Source organism: Ursus maritimus, unplaced genomic scaffold, assembly GCF_017311325.1.
Source record: "Ursus maritimus isolate PB19 unplaced genomic scaffold, ASM1731132v1 scaffold_1, whole genome shotgun sequence".
In the NCBI taxonomy this organism is placed as follows: Eukaryota; Metazoa; Chordata; class Mammalia; order Carnivora; family Ursidae; genus Ursus; species Ursus maritimus.
In genome coordinates, this window is record NW_024423343.1 from 45,252,184 (window position 1) to 45,269,445 (window position 17,262).

Consider the following 17,262-nt stretch of genomic DNA (forward strand, 5'->3'; position numbering starts at 1 on the left):
AAAGATAAACCATTACTATTGACGAGAGACATGCAAACTACCAAAGGAAGTGTCCTCAAGGATATAAACTCTCTGAAAAAGGAACTAAGAATCTCTAGTAAACTTCTTCCTTCTCTTCTCTAGAAAAGATACTAGTATACACTTCACCAACATTTGAGTAACATGAAATATGCTGCAGAACACTAAGTAGTACATCTATAAATGTAGGTGTGTGTATGTTTGTGTGCATATATAAATACAAATATGTACATGCACATATATACACACAATATTATCATTCTAAATAAAACTTACTAGGTATGATATGCATAAATAAATGTGTACATATATACACATATATATTATTACAAATAATATGACTATGCATATTATGAATGAATACATCTGTTAAAAATCAAAATTCTATTACTGCAATTCATCTCTCTAAATGTTTCCTCCTGGAAATAACGCTGAGCAAAACCTACTGGTTGCTTAATTTTCTATTAGTCTCATCAGTCAATCTGGCATGTCACTAATTAATTTCCTTTGTTGCACCATGATGTCTAAGGGCATTCTGAAATTTAATTTGTAAGTATAAATGCTTGAAGAAATGCTTCATGAAATCAGTACAGCACAGTAATCCCTATTATGAATAAAGGAGATATGCTACAGAAAAGCATTTGTTTACTTTCTAGAAATTCTCAACTATAAGGAAGAATACTAAATTAATCCATTAACAGGTGAATGGATAAAGAAGATGTGGTATACATATATCCAATGGAATATTACTCAGCCATAAAAGAGAATGAGATCTTGCCATTTGTGACAACGTGGATGGACCTAGAGGGTATTATACTAAGTGAAATGTAAGTCAGACAGAGAAAGACAAATACCATATGATTTCACTTACATGTGGAATCTAAAACACAAAGCAAACAAACAAAACAAAACAGAAACAGACTCATAAATAGATAAAACAAACTGATGGCTCCCCATAGGGGAGGAGGGTGATGGGATGGACAAAAATAGGTAAAGGGGATTAAGAGGTATAATTGCCCAAAACTGGAGAAACAAGACAAATGAAAATAGCAAGTCATGGATTCCCAGAGTAGAGATTCACAAGTGGAAATTGCAACAAGAACCCATGCCAGAATAGAAAAATCTCAACCGTAGTTCAGTAATTGCTGAAGGCTCAATGTGAAGAACTCTGAGCTAAAAATTCAAGCGTACCCAGTCAAAGGGAAGCCTCCACAATTTTGTAGATTTATCTCTAGATTGTCCAGGTTCTTACAGTAAATATCAGAGAAAAAATCCCCTGTGCTTCCTGCAGAAACGAGGGAAAGAAATCATTTTGAAAATACTCTAGAACACGCCATTCTTTTTTTTTTTTTTTTAGCATCCAAAATTTATTCTCCAACAAGACAGACAGCATCAGCAGGTAAAACTACAGGAGTTTCTCCAAAGATCATACATTCACAAGGGCATTATTTGCTTAACAGTGAGAAAGGCTCCAGTATGTTCTCTGTAAAAATTCCCACTTCACAGTGTAAACAGGTACTAGCATTGTGTTCAATTTACAATTCCAGAGGGAAAGGCACAACGTGGCAAAAAAATTTTTTTAGAAAGAACACTCCATTTTTAACAAGGCCTGCCCTCAGAAGAAACTAGTTAACCAGAGCCTAACAAGCTGAAATATTACTAGAGCCCAATCTAACTAAGGGAATGGAAATACTCAACTCCAATCAGCTCTCATGAGAGTAGATATCAATGAAATTGAAAATAGGAAATCAATAGAGAAAATAAATGAAACAAAAAACTGGTTCTTTGAAAAGACCAATAAAATCAATGAGCTTTTAGCCAGGCTGATGAAGATGAAAAAGAAAGAGAATACAAATTACTAATATCACAAATGAAAGAGGAGTAGCTTTCTCTCAACCGTGTGTCAGTCAATGCCCAGCCAAAGACAAAACGAATACTCCGCAGATCTCAAGTAAGCTGCTTTCTCTCTTGAAAAAAACATCCTTACGCATCTTTCCTCATGCAACTTTGCCACTCACTCTGGGAACTAAAAATTTAAATACTGAGTTGGGCTGTGTGTACAAGTGAAATTATATGCCAAATTGCTTTTTAAAGTGATTAATTTATACTCGCAACAACACCAGATATGATAGAATCACTTGCCTGATTCTTCACTATCCTCTAGTTTATCTCCTCTTCTCTCCCCTTCCTCCCTCCCCCTTCTACTCTTTCCTCTCTCTCTCTCTTTCAATCTCTCTCTCTCCCCCCACCTCCCTGAAGCATCTTTATCTCTCTTCTCTAGTACTCTTCCCCACAAATTCTAGCTCTTTTGGCCTTCCCAAGCTCCAATTTCTATCTCCTAAATTCAGGAAGACTGCCTCTCTCTATCTGGGCTCCCAATCTTAATGTTGCGTACTGGAAATTTCCCATAGTCAGTCAGCTGGGCAGTCATAGGGCTCACCTCATTTGTATACCATCTTCCTGAAAGATTTCCTTAACATATATGGTAGTATTAGGGCTCCTGGATGGCTCAGTCAGTTAAGTGTCTGATTCTTGATTTCAGCTCAGATCATGATCTTAGGGTTCTGGGATGGAGCCCCACATCTGGCTCCATGCTCAACACAGAGTTAGCCTGTCCCTCTCCCTCTGCACCTTCCCTCCCTTCCCCCTCGAGTATGCGTGTGCTCTCTCTCTCTCTCTCTCTCAAATAAACAACTAATCTTTTTAAAAAATGTATATGGTAGTATTGGCTCACTGTTAATGAATTCTCTCAGCCTTAGTATGTCTGGAAATCACTGCTCTGTGCTACCTACTGTCCAATATCTGAAAAGCTTCACTACCACCATTACCACCCTCCATGCCATATATTTGCCTAGTTTTCCGGTTGTTTAAGGTGGTAAGGTAAACCTAGTGTATGTTATTCCATCATATCTTCAATGTGGAAGTTTCCCAATTTATTTCTTCACTGCTGTTGGTTTTAGATTTTCTGATTTCTTTTGCTTGTGTGAAATTAAACTCTAAATATCAAGTTTGTTTTGAAAGAGACAAAAAATATTCTCCTATAAATGCATGTAAGTAACTATTTGGTTTATCTCCTCAAAATTGAATACATTTTGATGTGTCAAAGGAAATAGATAAACTAATAACTTATGTAAACTTTCCCTAAACACAGGAGAAAGGATATACAAGAATAATTTCCTTCAATAAATGAAAAGAAAAAGCAATGTGGTATTTTATTCTAAATATTAAAAATGACTACTTAATGGTCTCTGTTCAATGATCTTTTTTTGAATCAATGCAATTAATACGTATAAAAGATTTATAGTATACAACACAGTGCATACTGTTGTGGTTAGAACACAGTTACAGATGTGTAACTGGATAAAATAAGTATCCTCTCTTAAGTCAGAATTACTTAATAAAAATAGCTATTTAGAGTAGTGCCTGGAAAATAACATGTATTTGATAATACTTATTTTTTTATTTATAGTCAATAATTTAGAATTGCAATTTCTTCATTCTAGTAAAAAGTATAATGATAAAACAGCATGCCTTGCTCCATGACCACATACAAACATTATATATAACATATATATTAATATAATATAGTATAATATAATAAAACATAACAATTCCCAATATCTTCACAGAATTCTAAAGTTTACAAGGGTCTTTCCAATGTAATCTTTCTAACATATGATCCCCAAAATATGCAAAATACGCAATCATCCAACATCCATGTGAGATAGATATTATTAACATCAAATTATCAGGGCTCAGAAAGTTTATGATAGATTTAGATATACATGAGGCAGAGCATGAACTAGAACCAGCATATTCCAATATTATAACTTCTTTCCTTTGTAGTATAGTTCACTGGATGTCATACCTTGCATTTTTTTAAAAAGCAGTATTTTTATAAGATTTTATATATATGAGATATATGATATTTTAAGATATATATACACATATATGAATATATACATTTATCACTATAGTAAAAGAATACCATCTTGTTGTATTACTGCTATTATGAGCTTATAGTTAAAAACAGAAAAACATATTTTTAAAAATGAATATTCCTTTGCTGTGAATATATATACTAACACTCAGTAGAATAAAAAGATGCAAGTTCTGTAGGAAGAGTATATAAGGGGTGCCTGGGTGACTCAGAGAGTTAAGCATCCGCCTTCAGCTCAGGTCATGATCCCAGGGTCCTGGGATCAAGTCCCCGCATTGGGCTTCTTGCTCAGCAGGGAGTCTGCTTCTCCCTCTGCCTCCTGCTCCCCCTGCTTGTGCTCTCTCTCTGGCAAATAAATAAATAAAATCTTTTTTTTAAAAAAAGGAAGAGTATATAATAAATTTATATTAATTCATGCTTACTAATTATCACTATGACATTTGAAAAAATGAAAATTTCTTAATTATTGATACAAAAGAAATATATTGGCTCACTTGACTGTCTCAAAAAATCCATTTATCCAAGACAGTTATTGCTTCAAAATTAATGTAATATTCTGGTACAATCACTATACTTAATTTTAATTAATATATAATTATTAACTTTAATATACGTATTCTTAGACATAAATACAAGCCAACTACATAGCTAATTCATAAAAAAATCACTCATGATTGAATATTTTCTTAATTTTCTCTACTTTCAAAGCTGTTATAATCACATATATGATTTTAATATAGTTTTTCCAATTAAAACAATACTATAATTGGGGTAAGGATACTAAATACATTATGCAAAAGGATCAAGACAACAAAGATTAAATACAATTTAGTAGTATATTTTTTAGAAAGCTCTCAAAAAAATAAAATCTTTAAAAAATAAGACCACATTGTCAAAGTGAGCAGATGTTGTAGTGGATAGGAATTACAGTGAAGATATATTGTATACAGAGATTTCTCATATATGCTGCCTTTATTTTAATGAGATAAAATGTAAATTTTATTTATATAGAAATTATTTTGATATATGATAGGAAACTCTAACAAAATTGTGTGTGGTTTGTTTTGGTTTTTTTTGGTTAGTGACATGCACTTCTGATTGGCTATTACCTATAAATACTGAATCTTGCTTCCACTATATTATTTAATATTTTTATTGAATTACAGTGCACATATAATAAAATATACGTATCTTTCGGGAAAATGCATACAGTCCTCTAACCCACACTTCTTTCAAAACTGGCTATTTCCCATCTGCAGAAACTTCCCTCATGCCACTTTCTAATCTCTGACCCCACACCATCCCTCTCCAGAGGCAAACACTGGTATAATTAAAATCACCATTAACAACTTGACCTCTTTTAGAAATTTTTATAAGTACAATCACACAGTATGTATTCTTTTACGTCTGTTTTTTATTTCACTCAAAATAATGTTTCAGCCAATCATCCATGTTGTTATGTATATCAGAATTTTTTAAATTTTTATTGCTGAGTCATATTCAGTTGTATGAATATACCACAATTTGTTTATCTAGTCTACTCTTAATGGCCATTTGGGATGTTTCCAATTTTTGCTTATTATAATTTAAACTACTATGAAAATTATTCATAAGTCCTTTTGTATATATGTACATTTTCATTTTTCTTGGTTAGGAGGGGACTTGCTGGGTCACAGGGTAAATATATGTCAAACTTCACAAGAAACTGACAAACTTCTAAAAAAAATGGTTGTAACATTTACAACCCCACCAGCAACGTTTGAGACTTCCCCTTGCTCCATATTTTTGTTAACATTTTTAAATGAGTGCCTTTTAAATGTAGTCATTCTGGTAGACATTTAGGGTTTAGGTCAAAGTGGTTTATATTTTCATTTCACTGATGACTAATAATATTGAGCATTATTTCATGTACTTATTGGAAATTTGTATATCTTTGTGACATGTGTGTTCAATTTTTTGTATATTCTTATTGGGTGTTATTTTTTTCAGTTGTAACAATTCATTATACATTTTAGATACAAATTGTTTGGTATATATAGCATTTTATTCCAATGTCTTCATTTTCTCAAGGTTGTCTTCTGAAGAGTAGTCTAATTTGATGAAGTTCAACTTATCAATTTTTAATATGCTTAGAGATTTTCCTTTCCTTTCTAAGAGAATTTTGCCTACTCCAGGCTACGAAGATAGTCTCCTATATTTTTTTCCAAATTTTTTATAGTTTCAGATTTAACATTTAGGTCTATGATGTATCTCAAAATAGTTTTTTGTGTATCATGTGAAGTAGCTTTGGAGGTTTATTTTTTTCCTCATATGATATTTACTTATTCACTATTTATCTTTGAATTTTTCCCATCAAAATTTTTTTGGTGCCTTTGTTACATATGAGTTGGCCAAACATGGATCATTCTATTTCTGGACTCCACATTTTGGTCCATCATTATGTGTCTATCTTCATATCTATAATACACTGCTTGAATTACTGTACTTTTAATTACTGTACCTTTATAGTAAATCTTAAAATCAAATGGCATCAGTTCTCTAGCTTTGTTCTTTTTCAAGATGGCTTTAGCTTTTTTAGGACCTTTGCATTTTCACAAAAATTTGGAATCACCCCGTCCATCTCTAAAGTAGATCTTGTACTATTTTTTTTTTTTTTTTTTTTAGATCTTGTACTTTTGATCGAGGTTGTATTGAATCTATTGATGAACTTATGGAGAATGGACAAGTTAACAATATTGAGTATTATACTTAAGGAACATAATATATCTATTTATTTAGGTCTTTTACAATTTCAGCATTGTTTTCTGCTTTCAGTGTGTAAATTTTACATATTATATGTTACATTTGTACTTTTTACAAATGTACAGTGTAAATTTGTACATTAGAAATATTATTTTAAATTTTCAATTACTTATTGTTTAATATGGAAATACAGTTGATATCATTGACTTTATATACTGAGACTTTTTATTTTTTTTAATTTTAATTTTTTTTTAAAGATTTTATTTATTTGACAGAGAGAGAGAGAGCACAAGCAGGGGGAGCAGTAGGCAGAGGGAGAGGGAGAAGCAGGCTCCCTGCTGAGCAAGGACACAAATGCAGGGCTCGATCCCAGGACCCTGGGATCATGACCTGAGTTGAAGGCAGATGCTTAACCGACTGAGCCACCCAGGCACCCGGGACTTCTTATTTTTTGATAATTTTTTAATTAATATTTTTGAGAATTTTTAATAATTTACTTTTGATTATTTTTGATAATTTTATGTAATAACTTCCTTTTGATTATTTCAGTTATTACTTTTACTTGTTTTGTATTTATAGATTCTACAGATTTTCAATAATCATGTTATCTGAAAAGAGGAATAATAAAACTCTCTTTCTTCCTTTTACATGACTTTTATTTATTTTTCTTGCTTAATGTACTAAAACATCTGTAAAGTGTAAATGGATGCTGTAGAAGTGTGCATCCTTTAACTGCTTCAGATAATGATCCTAAAAAGGGAATAAGTATTTGCAATAGCCTTTCTTCCTTTGCATATTGCTTATTCCTTGTTTTCTGGTTTTCCCTCCCTGCTAGCTCCTAAGGTCCACAGTCAGGCTTTCTCTAATTTCTTTTAAATTGTTTAAAACTACAGTGCATCTCATTATCCAATGCATAACCAAGCGGACTCTTCAAATTAATGGTAATGAATTCATCTATTTATCCATCTATCTAGAAACAAAGCTTACTTCAGCTTACTGACATTTTTAAATGCAATTCAAAAAATGTGTAACGGATGGTTACTACAATGATGCATACAATTGACCTTGAGTAAGGAACACACAATACACCGGATGGTTAGTAATAAAACTTGAGAATGCTAATGATGACTCCAAGGTTATCATCCCTGTTCTAGTTAATTCTTTGCAGAGACCTGCTTCAGAGACCTGTTCTAGTAATTCTTTGAAGAGACTTTGCAGAGATGATTTTGGCTAAAAAAAACAAAACAAAAAAACTCCACACAATAAGTAAAATTATGATGTATCCATGAAAAAAATTGTGGGAAAAAATTTTCTTTTGAGCACCTTACTTGATCCATGAATTCTGTCGTATATATATCTTTTTAACTCAGAGCATTTCTAAGACTTGGGTTACTGCTTGGGAATATGAAAGAAAAATTCCCTATACTTTTTGTAAGTCAAGTAAGAAACAATGAAAAAAAAAAAGTTAGATACTTTAAGGGAAAGATGTACCTGAAATTCTAATAGACATTATGTTTAAGCCCTTAACTTAGGCAAAAATGTCACATTACTTTACATCCTTTAAGCAAATTAATTTCTAACCCTAAAATTCCATTCCACCTCTGTCACAATGAGGATTCCTATAACACTTATGGCTATGACTATGAAGAAGTTCTTGGAGTTTGCATCACATCAAAAGCCAGGAACATCCATCCAGTTCATCCCTTCCTTTACCTCTTGCCTCTGAAATGCCCATTGGTCCAGCCTTCATCAATTCATCTCTGAGGCCCAGCTGTCCAGTTGTTTCTACATCCAATTTGGGCAAAGAGATTTTTGCTGAAGCTGAGAACTCTGGGGACAGTTGCTGAGCATCTCTAAGTACATCAGTCATCATCTTCCTTTTTCTAATTAATATTAGAGCAAAACAGTGTGATGCTTACCAAGTCTCCATTATGTACACGATTTACTTTTATCCAAATTCTTTCATGAACAAGATGCAATTTATAAAACCCTACGTGTAGCTGAATACTTTTTTAATGGAAACAAAATTATACATTTAAATATTAAATTAAAGAAGCTAACAAGAGCATATATCTTTGAAAAATTAATAGAAACTAAGTTGTAAATACTTATATTTAATGTGAATATAGAGCAAAATGAAAAAATATAAAGATAAAATGTAATAAATTATAAAAACTAGTTACTAAAAATACACACCCATAAAAATGAATAATATTTTTTATTTTTTTATTTTATTTTAAAACAGTGTGAGGAACCTCCACACTGTTATCCAGAGTGGCTGCACCCATTTGCATTCCCACCAAGAGTACACGAGGGTTTCCTTTTAGTCCATATCATTGTCAACAATTGTTTCTTGTGTTTTTGATTTTAGCCATTCTGACAGGTGTGAGGTGATATCTCATTGTAGTTTTGATTTGCATTTCCCTGATGATGAGTGATGTTGCGCAGTTTTTCATGTGTCTGTTGGCCATCTGTATGTCTTTTTTGGAAAAATGTCTGTTCACGTCTTCAGCCCATGTTTTAACTGAATTGTTTGTCTCTTGGGTGTTGAGTTGTATCAGTTCTTTATATATTTTGGAGATTAACCCTTTACCAGATATATCATTTGCAAATATCTTCTCCCATTAAATAGATTACCTTTTAGTTTTGTTGATTGTTTCCTTCACTGTACAGAAGTTTTTTATTTTGAAGTAGTCCCAACAGTTTAGTTTTGCTTCCGATTCCTTTGCCTCAGAAGACAAATGTCAGATGTCAGAGAAATTGCTGCCTATGAGCTCATTAAGGATTTTTATGGTTTTAGGTTCACATTTAGGTCTTTAATCCAATCTGAGTTTATTTTTGTGTATAGTGAGAGAAAGTCGTCTAGTTTTATTCTTTTGCATGTACCTGTCCAGTTTTTCCAGCACCATCTGTTAAGAGATTATCTTATTTCTATTATATATTTACTCTTCCTTTGTTGAAGATTAATTGACCATATAATTGTGCATCTATTTCTGGGTTTTTTATTCTATTCCATTGATCTCTGTGTCTATTTTTATGCCAATACTATGCTGTTTTAATTACGACTGCTCTGTATATAACTTGAAAGCTGGAATTGTGATTATCTCCACTTTTATTTTGCTTTTGCAAGACTGCTTTGGCTATTCAAGGTCTTTTGTGGTTCCACACAAATTTTAGGATTGTTTGTTCCAGTTCTGTGAAAAATGTTGTTGGTATTTTGATAGGGATTGCATTAAATGTGTAGATTGCTTTGGGGAGTATAGACATTTTAATAATATTTGTTCTTCCAAAGCATGCATACGGAATGTCTTTCCATTTCTTTGTATAGTCTTGAATTTGTTTCATCAGTGTTTTATTGTTTTCAGAGTGCGGGTTTTTCACCTCTTTGGTTAAATTTATTCCTAGATATTTTATTGTTTCTGGTGCAACTGTAAATGGGATTTCTTAATTTCACTGTCTGCTGCTTCATTATTAGTGTATAGAAATGCTACAGATTTCTATATGATTTTATATCCTGTGAATTTACTGAGTTCATCTGTTAGTTCTAGTAGCTTTTTGGTGGAGTCTTTATGGTTTTCTCCATACAGTATCATGTCAACTACGAATAGAGTTTTACTTCTTCCTTTCCAATCTGGATGCTTTTATTTCTTAATGTTGTTCAACTGCTGTGGTTAGTACTTCCAGTACTATGTTGAATAAAAGTGGTGAGAATGGACATCCTTGTCATGTTCCTGACCTTAGGGAAAAAACTCTCAGTTTTTCACCATTGAATATGATGTTGGCTATGGGTATCTCATATAAGGCCTTTATTTGAGGTATGTTCCCTCTAGACCTATTTTGTAGAGGGTTTTTTATAATGAATGGATGTTGTACTTTGTCGAACGTTTTTTCTGCCTCTACTGAAATGATCATATGGTTCTTATCCTTTCTCTTATTGATGTGAAGTATCATGTTGACTGTTTTCCAAATATTGAACCACCCTTGCAACTCAGGAATAAATCCCACTTGACTGTGGTTTATGACTTTTTAAATGTATTGTTGGATTCAGGTTGCTAATATTTTGTTGAGGATTTTTACATATATATTCATGAGAGATACTGACCTATAGTTCTCTTTTATTGTGGTGTCGTTATCCAGTAATTGTACTACTGGGTACTACCCAAAAAATACAAAAACACTGGGTGCCTGGGTGGCTCAGTCCATTAAGTATCCAACTCTTGGTTTTGGCTCAGGTCATGATCTCAGGGTCATGAGATCTAGCCCTGCCCAGCATGGAACCTGCTTAAGTCTCACTCTCCCTTTGCCCCTCCCCCCTGCTCGTGCATGTACACATCTTCTCTCTCTCTCTCTCAAAAAAAAAAAAAAATAATGACTACCAACAGCCTTTGTAACTGACAACAATTATTCCCCTGAAAAATATATAGAGGACATCAAAAAACATAGGAAGGATGCAATTTAAAAGCTAATACATGGGTGATATTTCCCCCCGTATGCTGAACAACTTGTCATTCAACAGTCACATTTTCAGCCTTAGCACTTCACTCCCACTCTCATCCTTCTATCACGGGTCCCCGGCCTCAGAGTCCTGGCTATTATCTCTAACATTCATGAAATGATCCATGTATGTGGTTTACCTGGCTTCCAATTCCCTCCATCATCCATCCATAGACCTTTAGCTTTCCCCTTCAAAAATATTTGATGATATGTCAGTTAGACATAGTACTTGGGGATAATAAATTGTGAGAGTTAACTGAAGTGTAAAATGCTCTACTCTAGGAGTCATGGTGTATAGAACAAAAAGAGCTCTGTCCCAAGGCTTTGCTATTTAAAAGGTGCCAAAGTCAAAATAATTTTTAGAAGGCTGTAAATATTTTGAGGTCGCTTCTGTTTTATTGAATAGTCCACTCACACTTTTCCAGTTATGATATCAGCAGAGCTGGATGAGATCAGAGCACAAGATCAGAAACCTTGGACTCACTCTGTTATCAAAGGCCACCTCATTTCCCTTTGGACCTCACCCATTTTTCAACCCACACCATGTACACATTTACTTAGCTCCATGTATTTGAAAATATGTATCTAGCACTGCTTGCCTGAGGGGATAATTTGCTTCATGAAAGACATGTCAGCAAACTACATTTTAGACCATAATACAGTACAACAAGATAAATCTTTATGAATTAAGTTTATGTGCACATTATTATTCAGGTTAAAATGTATGTAGGATAGAGATGTACAAGAATACTTGAAATATTAAATATTTTTGCAGGTAAGGCAGTAAAAGAGTGAAAATAATTTTGTCTGCTTTATTAGACCAAGAGCAGCAAACTTCTTTCTCACAAACTGAATGCAGATTTGTCAACACAGCAGTGTTAATGAAAAAAAAAAGAATCAACTGAGAATGATAGAAAAGTCTGGAATTCACATAAAATGTACATTTCCAGCTTTTCTTAATAAATTAGATCTAACAATAGGAACCAACATTGCTGGTTTGGAGTGAACGGAAAATGTTTTTCGAGTTCTCCACAATTATCAGCCTCTTTTAGTCACACAAAAGATGACTGTATTCCCTATGGGCCTAGTATAGTCCTGTTTTAAACTTCTCACATTTCATTCTCAGTATCAATATTTTCATTCTTAGTAGTGTCCCAGTTTAACAAAATGTACATAGACATGCTACTCATTCACTTCCTTGTACCTAAAAATATTCTATTCAGCTACCATAAATATATAACAGAAGAGACTGTTCAATAGCTCCCTAAATAGCCATTACTGCCATTACTTCCATCCTGTGGTAAAAGATCCTTGGTCACAAAGACCCTTGCTGAAACGTTAGAATCCAACTCACAATTTTTTCATACTAGAGCTGGTAATAAAAGTCCCTTTCTTCTCTGACAAGGGATTCAGGATGTCAATTTAAAGTTGTCTGTGGCCACATCTCCAATGAAGAAGCCAACAGGTAGAGGAGAGCAAAGATGAGAGACCAGGTAAGTCTTAATAGTGAATAAAAGCTTATTTCAATTGCTATTGCCATCTATGACTTTCCTAGTTAAAAGGGTAATACAGTTCATTTTTATTAAGCTAAATAGAGCTCAGTTTCTGCTAGGATGCAAACAAAAAGCATCATTTACTTTTATTCCAATAGCTTATTTATTGTTACTGAAAATATATAAATAGGGGCACTTATGTGGCTCAGTCAGTTAGGCGTCCGACTCTTGATTTCTCCTCTGGTCATGATCTCAGGGTTGTGGTATCAAATCTCTGTGTCAGGCTCCGCACTCAGCACAGAGTCTGTTGGAGATCCTCCCTCTCTCTCCCTCTGCCCCTCCACCGGCATGTGCACACATGTGCGCGCTCTCTCTCTCTCTCTTTCTAAAATAAATAAATCTTTAGAAAAAGAAAATATACAAATATAATACAAGTAAAAATTACATCTATTTTTGTGAAATAAATCAGTAACTTTCCTGCTCTGGCTCTTTTATATTTAATCTTAAGAATCATGCATCTGCTTCTTTATCTAACACTTTCTTTCATATCCTCCTAGAGAAAATGGAATAGCGTGTGTTTGTACATATCAAGGAATTTTAGAAGAAATCACAGAAATCACCCTTTCTAGTTTTTTAAATTTACAGAAGTAGTCTGCCATGGCCTGAATTTTTGCCCCCCCCCCCCAATTCATACGTTGAAATCCTAACTCTCAAAGGTAATGGTATTAGTAGGCGGGGCCTTTGGGAGGTGATTAGTTCTTAAGAGTAGAACTCTCATGAATATGATTAGTACTCTTTTAAAAAAGATCTCACAGAGCTCCCTAATCCATTCCACCACATGAGGACACAACAGTAAGTTTGTGACCTGGAAGTTGGCCCTCACCCAACCATACTGGCACTCTGATTTTGGACTGTCAGCCTACAGAACTGTGAGCAATGAATTTCTACTTGTAAGCCACCCAGTCTGTACTATTTTGTTATAGTTGTCTGAATGAACTAAAACAAAGTCACAGTAAGATTCAATGACAAGACTGTACATATTCATTTACAAAATAGTACTGAATAAAATTATTTCTTATGTATTAAATTTCCTTGCATCACATTTACTCTTCTACATTTATTTTGTCTTAACCCTTATTTTGGGGCGGGAGGGGAGCTGATGGTTATGGACAACTGAAATGGAGTCATTTACTCATTCTTTAAGATAGACTCTCCCCTACTCCTTACAACTTTATACTAATGATAGGTAACTCTTACTGAGCACTGATGTAATGTAATGTTGTTATTTGTGTTTTCCATTTAATCCCTGCCATAGTTCAATGATATGGGTACTGATAAAATTAACATTTTATACATTTGGTAATTTTTCCAAGGTAATTCACATAATTATCATAACCATTAAAAAGTTTGTTTACCTTGTTATTTTATATGTTTATATATAATAACTATAATTAGGGGCACCTGGATGGCTCAGTCGTTAAGCGTCTGCCTTCGGCTCAGGTCATGATCCCAGGGTCCTGGGATCGAGCCCCACATCGGCCCTGCTCAGCGGGAAGCCTACTTCTCCCTCTCCCACTCCCCCTGCTGGTGTTTCCTCTCTCGCTGTGTCTCTCTCTGTCCAATAAATAAATAAAATCTTTAAAAAAAACTATATTTATATACTCTATATTATTTTTGTAAGCCCACTGAAAATACTCTTTATAACCAGGCAGATTTAAATAAGTAAAGCATAGATTCCATGAGTTATCAAAGATCACATTGTCTAGTAAAGGAAAGAACCAGGACATAGACTCAGGTGGCCTAATTCCAAATCCAGAGCTATTTCATAGAGAAGCTTGATATAAAGCAGTAGTGTCTTGAAATTAACAGTAATAAAATTCTTCAAGATTGAATTAGCTTAGTGCTGGGCTGTCATTCTGGACATATTACTGATAAAAGGAATGCATACCAGATTATTAGATAGTTTAGTGACTGGGGAAAACTACTCTAGGAGATAGTAGGTTATTCTGATGTTCCACTTCTCAGATTAATGAGACTTAGAAGAAGCCTGTTAAAAGCTCTAAACCTAGAGTAATCAGTACACCCAGTGACACATTCTTCAGCCTAATGAAAAAGCACTCTATTGAATGATTTTTTTATTTTTATTCCTTATTATTAAAATGGAGGAGGAATGTATAGAAGAAAATTATAAATCAGATCACTGGAAGCATATTTTAATTGTAAACCAAACCAAAAAGTTGAAGCCCTTTCTCCCTAAAAAGGAAACAAAAATAATATCTCAAGTATAGCTATTCCATACTTAAAGTTTTAATTAGTTCTCCATTTTCTAAGTTGACTTTGCCAAAAAAAGTATTCAGATTATTATTTAACGTAAATTATTCTAACTAAAACTTTTGATATAAGTAAAATACATATATCCAAATATAGTTTTCTATTAGTTCTGTCCATCAAGGACATTTTTATGAAACAGTTAAGAATGGGGTAGGCTTTTAGGAGAACAAAGAATTGACCACCAGGACTTTTGAATCAGGTTTCACAGTCAGTCATCTTATTTATCTTATGAAAGATGAGGTTAAACGGCCAAGCCATTTCCCAAGCCTTTTGTACCCTATTTCTCTTGTCGTCAAGGTAAGAAAATATCCCTGATATGGTATAAATTTGGTCTATGGTATGTGGCAGGTTTTATTTTCTAGAAAACATACTCTGAGGCAAAGGTTTGTGTACAGAATGTTTATCAGGAACTAACACATGTAAAGTTTAAAAGGAAGGAAGCAGAACTGGCCAGAGAAAGAAGCAAAGTTGCAATGTAGGTCCAAAAGTCACCTCCAACCCCATGGGGGAGAGCTGATGCTAAAATGACCTGTCAAAGTTGTTTGGTGTCAGCATCAACCACTGGATCTCTGCCACCCCAGGAAGGAACTGACCTAGGATAAGGCATTGCTCTACACCATTATTATATTGTCCTCAAACTCTTTTTTTTTTTTTCTGGTAAAATGTTAAAGCTGTGATAGCCAATATCCTTGCCTTTTCTCTTATTTTAATAGGAATGTTTCTAATGTGTCAACATTAAGTTGGCTATCCATGGTAGATTTCTGGTAGGCACTATTTTGAAATTAAGACACTCTTAATATGTTAGTAATTTGTTATAAATGTATGTTAAATGTTAGCAAATGCTTTTTGAACATTTAGTTGGTTATATGCTTTTCTATTCTCATCTATTAATGTAGGTTATTTTCTAATGATGAGGCTCTGTAGCTAAAGGAATTAATTGGCATGATCGTTCAATTCGCCATACATCCACACTCTTTCCATGGCCTCATTATAGAGAAATTTATTTCCCTACCTTCTGACTTTGGGCTAGGCATGCCACTTGGGTTTTTTTGTTTGTTTTTGTTTGTTTGCTTATATCTGTTTTTGTTTTGACAGTTTTTACCAATAGCCAGTAGGTGGAAATTAGTCTGTACCCTTTTGGACCTTAAACCATAAGACTTATTGTTTTCATTTGCCCTCATGTGCTCTGCTTCTGCTGTGAGAGGAACATGCCCTCCCTAACCTGATAGCCCAAAGAGAATGAGGACAAGTAATACAGGAAGAGTTATTAAATCACATATGATTTTTGTCTCTATTTTCAAAAATAAAACAGTGTACATTTCTCTTGTGTGCTTGTCTGTTTTTGATATCAGAGAATACTAACCTTCTAAAAGGTAATGTATTATACAAAATTTTGTATGGTCTATGACAGTTTATACAATGTTGCCAATCATTTAGTTTTGTAAACCAACCAAAGTTTCCTAATTTGTATCAGTTACCTTTATCTTTTTTATTATCTTCCTTCTATTTTGAGTTTGTTTTTTAATTCTGGTTATTGTTTTTGAGCTTCTTAAATTTAAGAATATATATTATTCTCTGAGCACTGTATTGGCCCATTATATACATTTTGTTATCTACTACATTACGATTCAATTTAAATAGCTTATTATTTCTCTTATTTCCTCTTTAACGGAAGATATATGTACAAATGTATTTTTTCACTTGCAATAGAAAATAAGCTGTATCTAGTTCATCTCTTTTTATTGCCTTTTTCCAGAAAAATAACATATTTTTAATGTATTAAGATTCATTTTTGCTGACTCCTATACGTTAAATACTAAAATATTTCAAATATATTTGAAAATAATCTGTACATTATATATTCTGTTTCCTGGATTCATAATTCCATATGTTACACATGCATTTGTGTATATATACACCATCATAAATACACTACAGAAGCTTCTAAATTATGACATTGATATTCTCTGATATTTCTCCATTAATTTTTCTATCATTAGAATTAGATGCAGGGGTTAATATTATAAATATATTTACATTTTCAATATGTAAGACTTATTACTGGTAATATATGTATATGTTTAAATATATGATAAAATATAAAGAATTTAAGTAGTTTATGTATTTTAATCCTTGATAAATACTTAATATTTTTACTATGTAGTAATGAGTGAAAATAAAATTATACAGTGACCTTCTATACGTTAAATATACAATTTAATTGTATTAAGGAAAAGGATTATA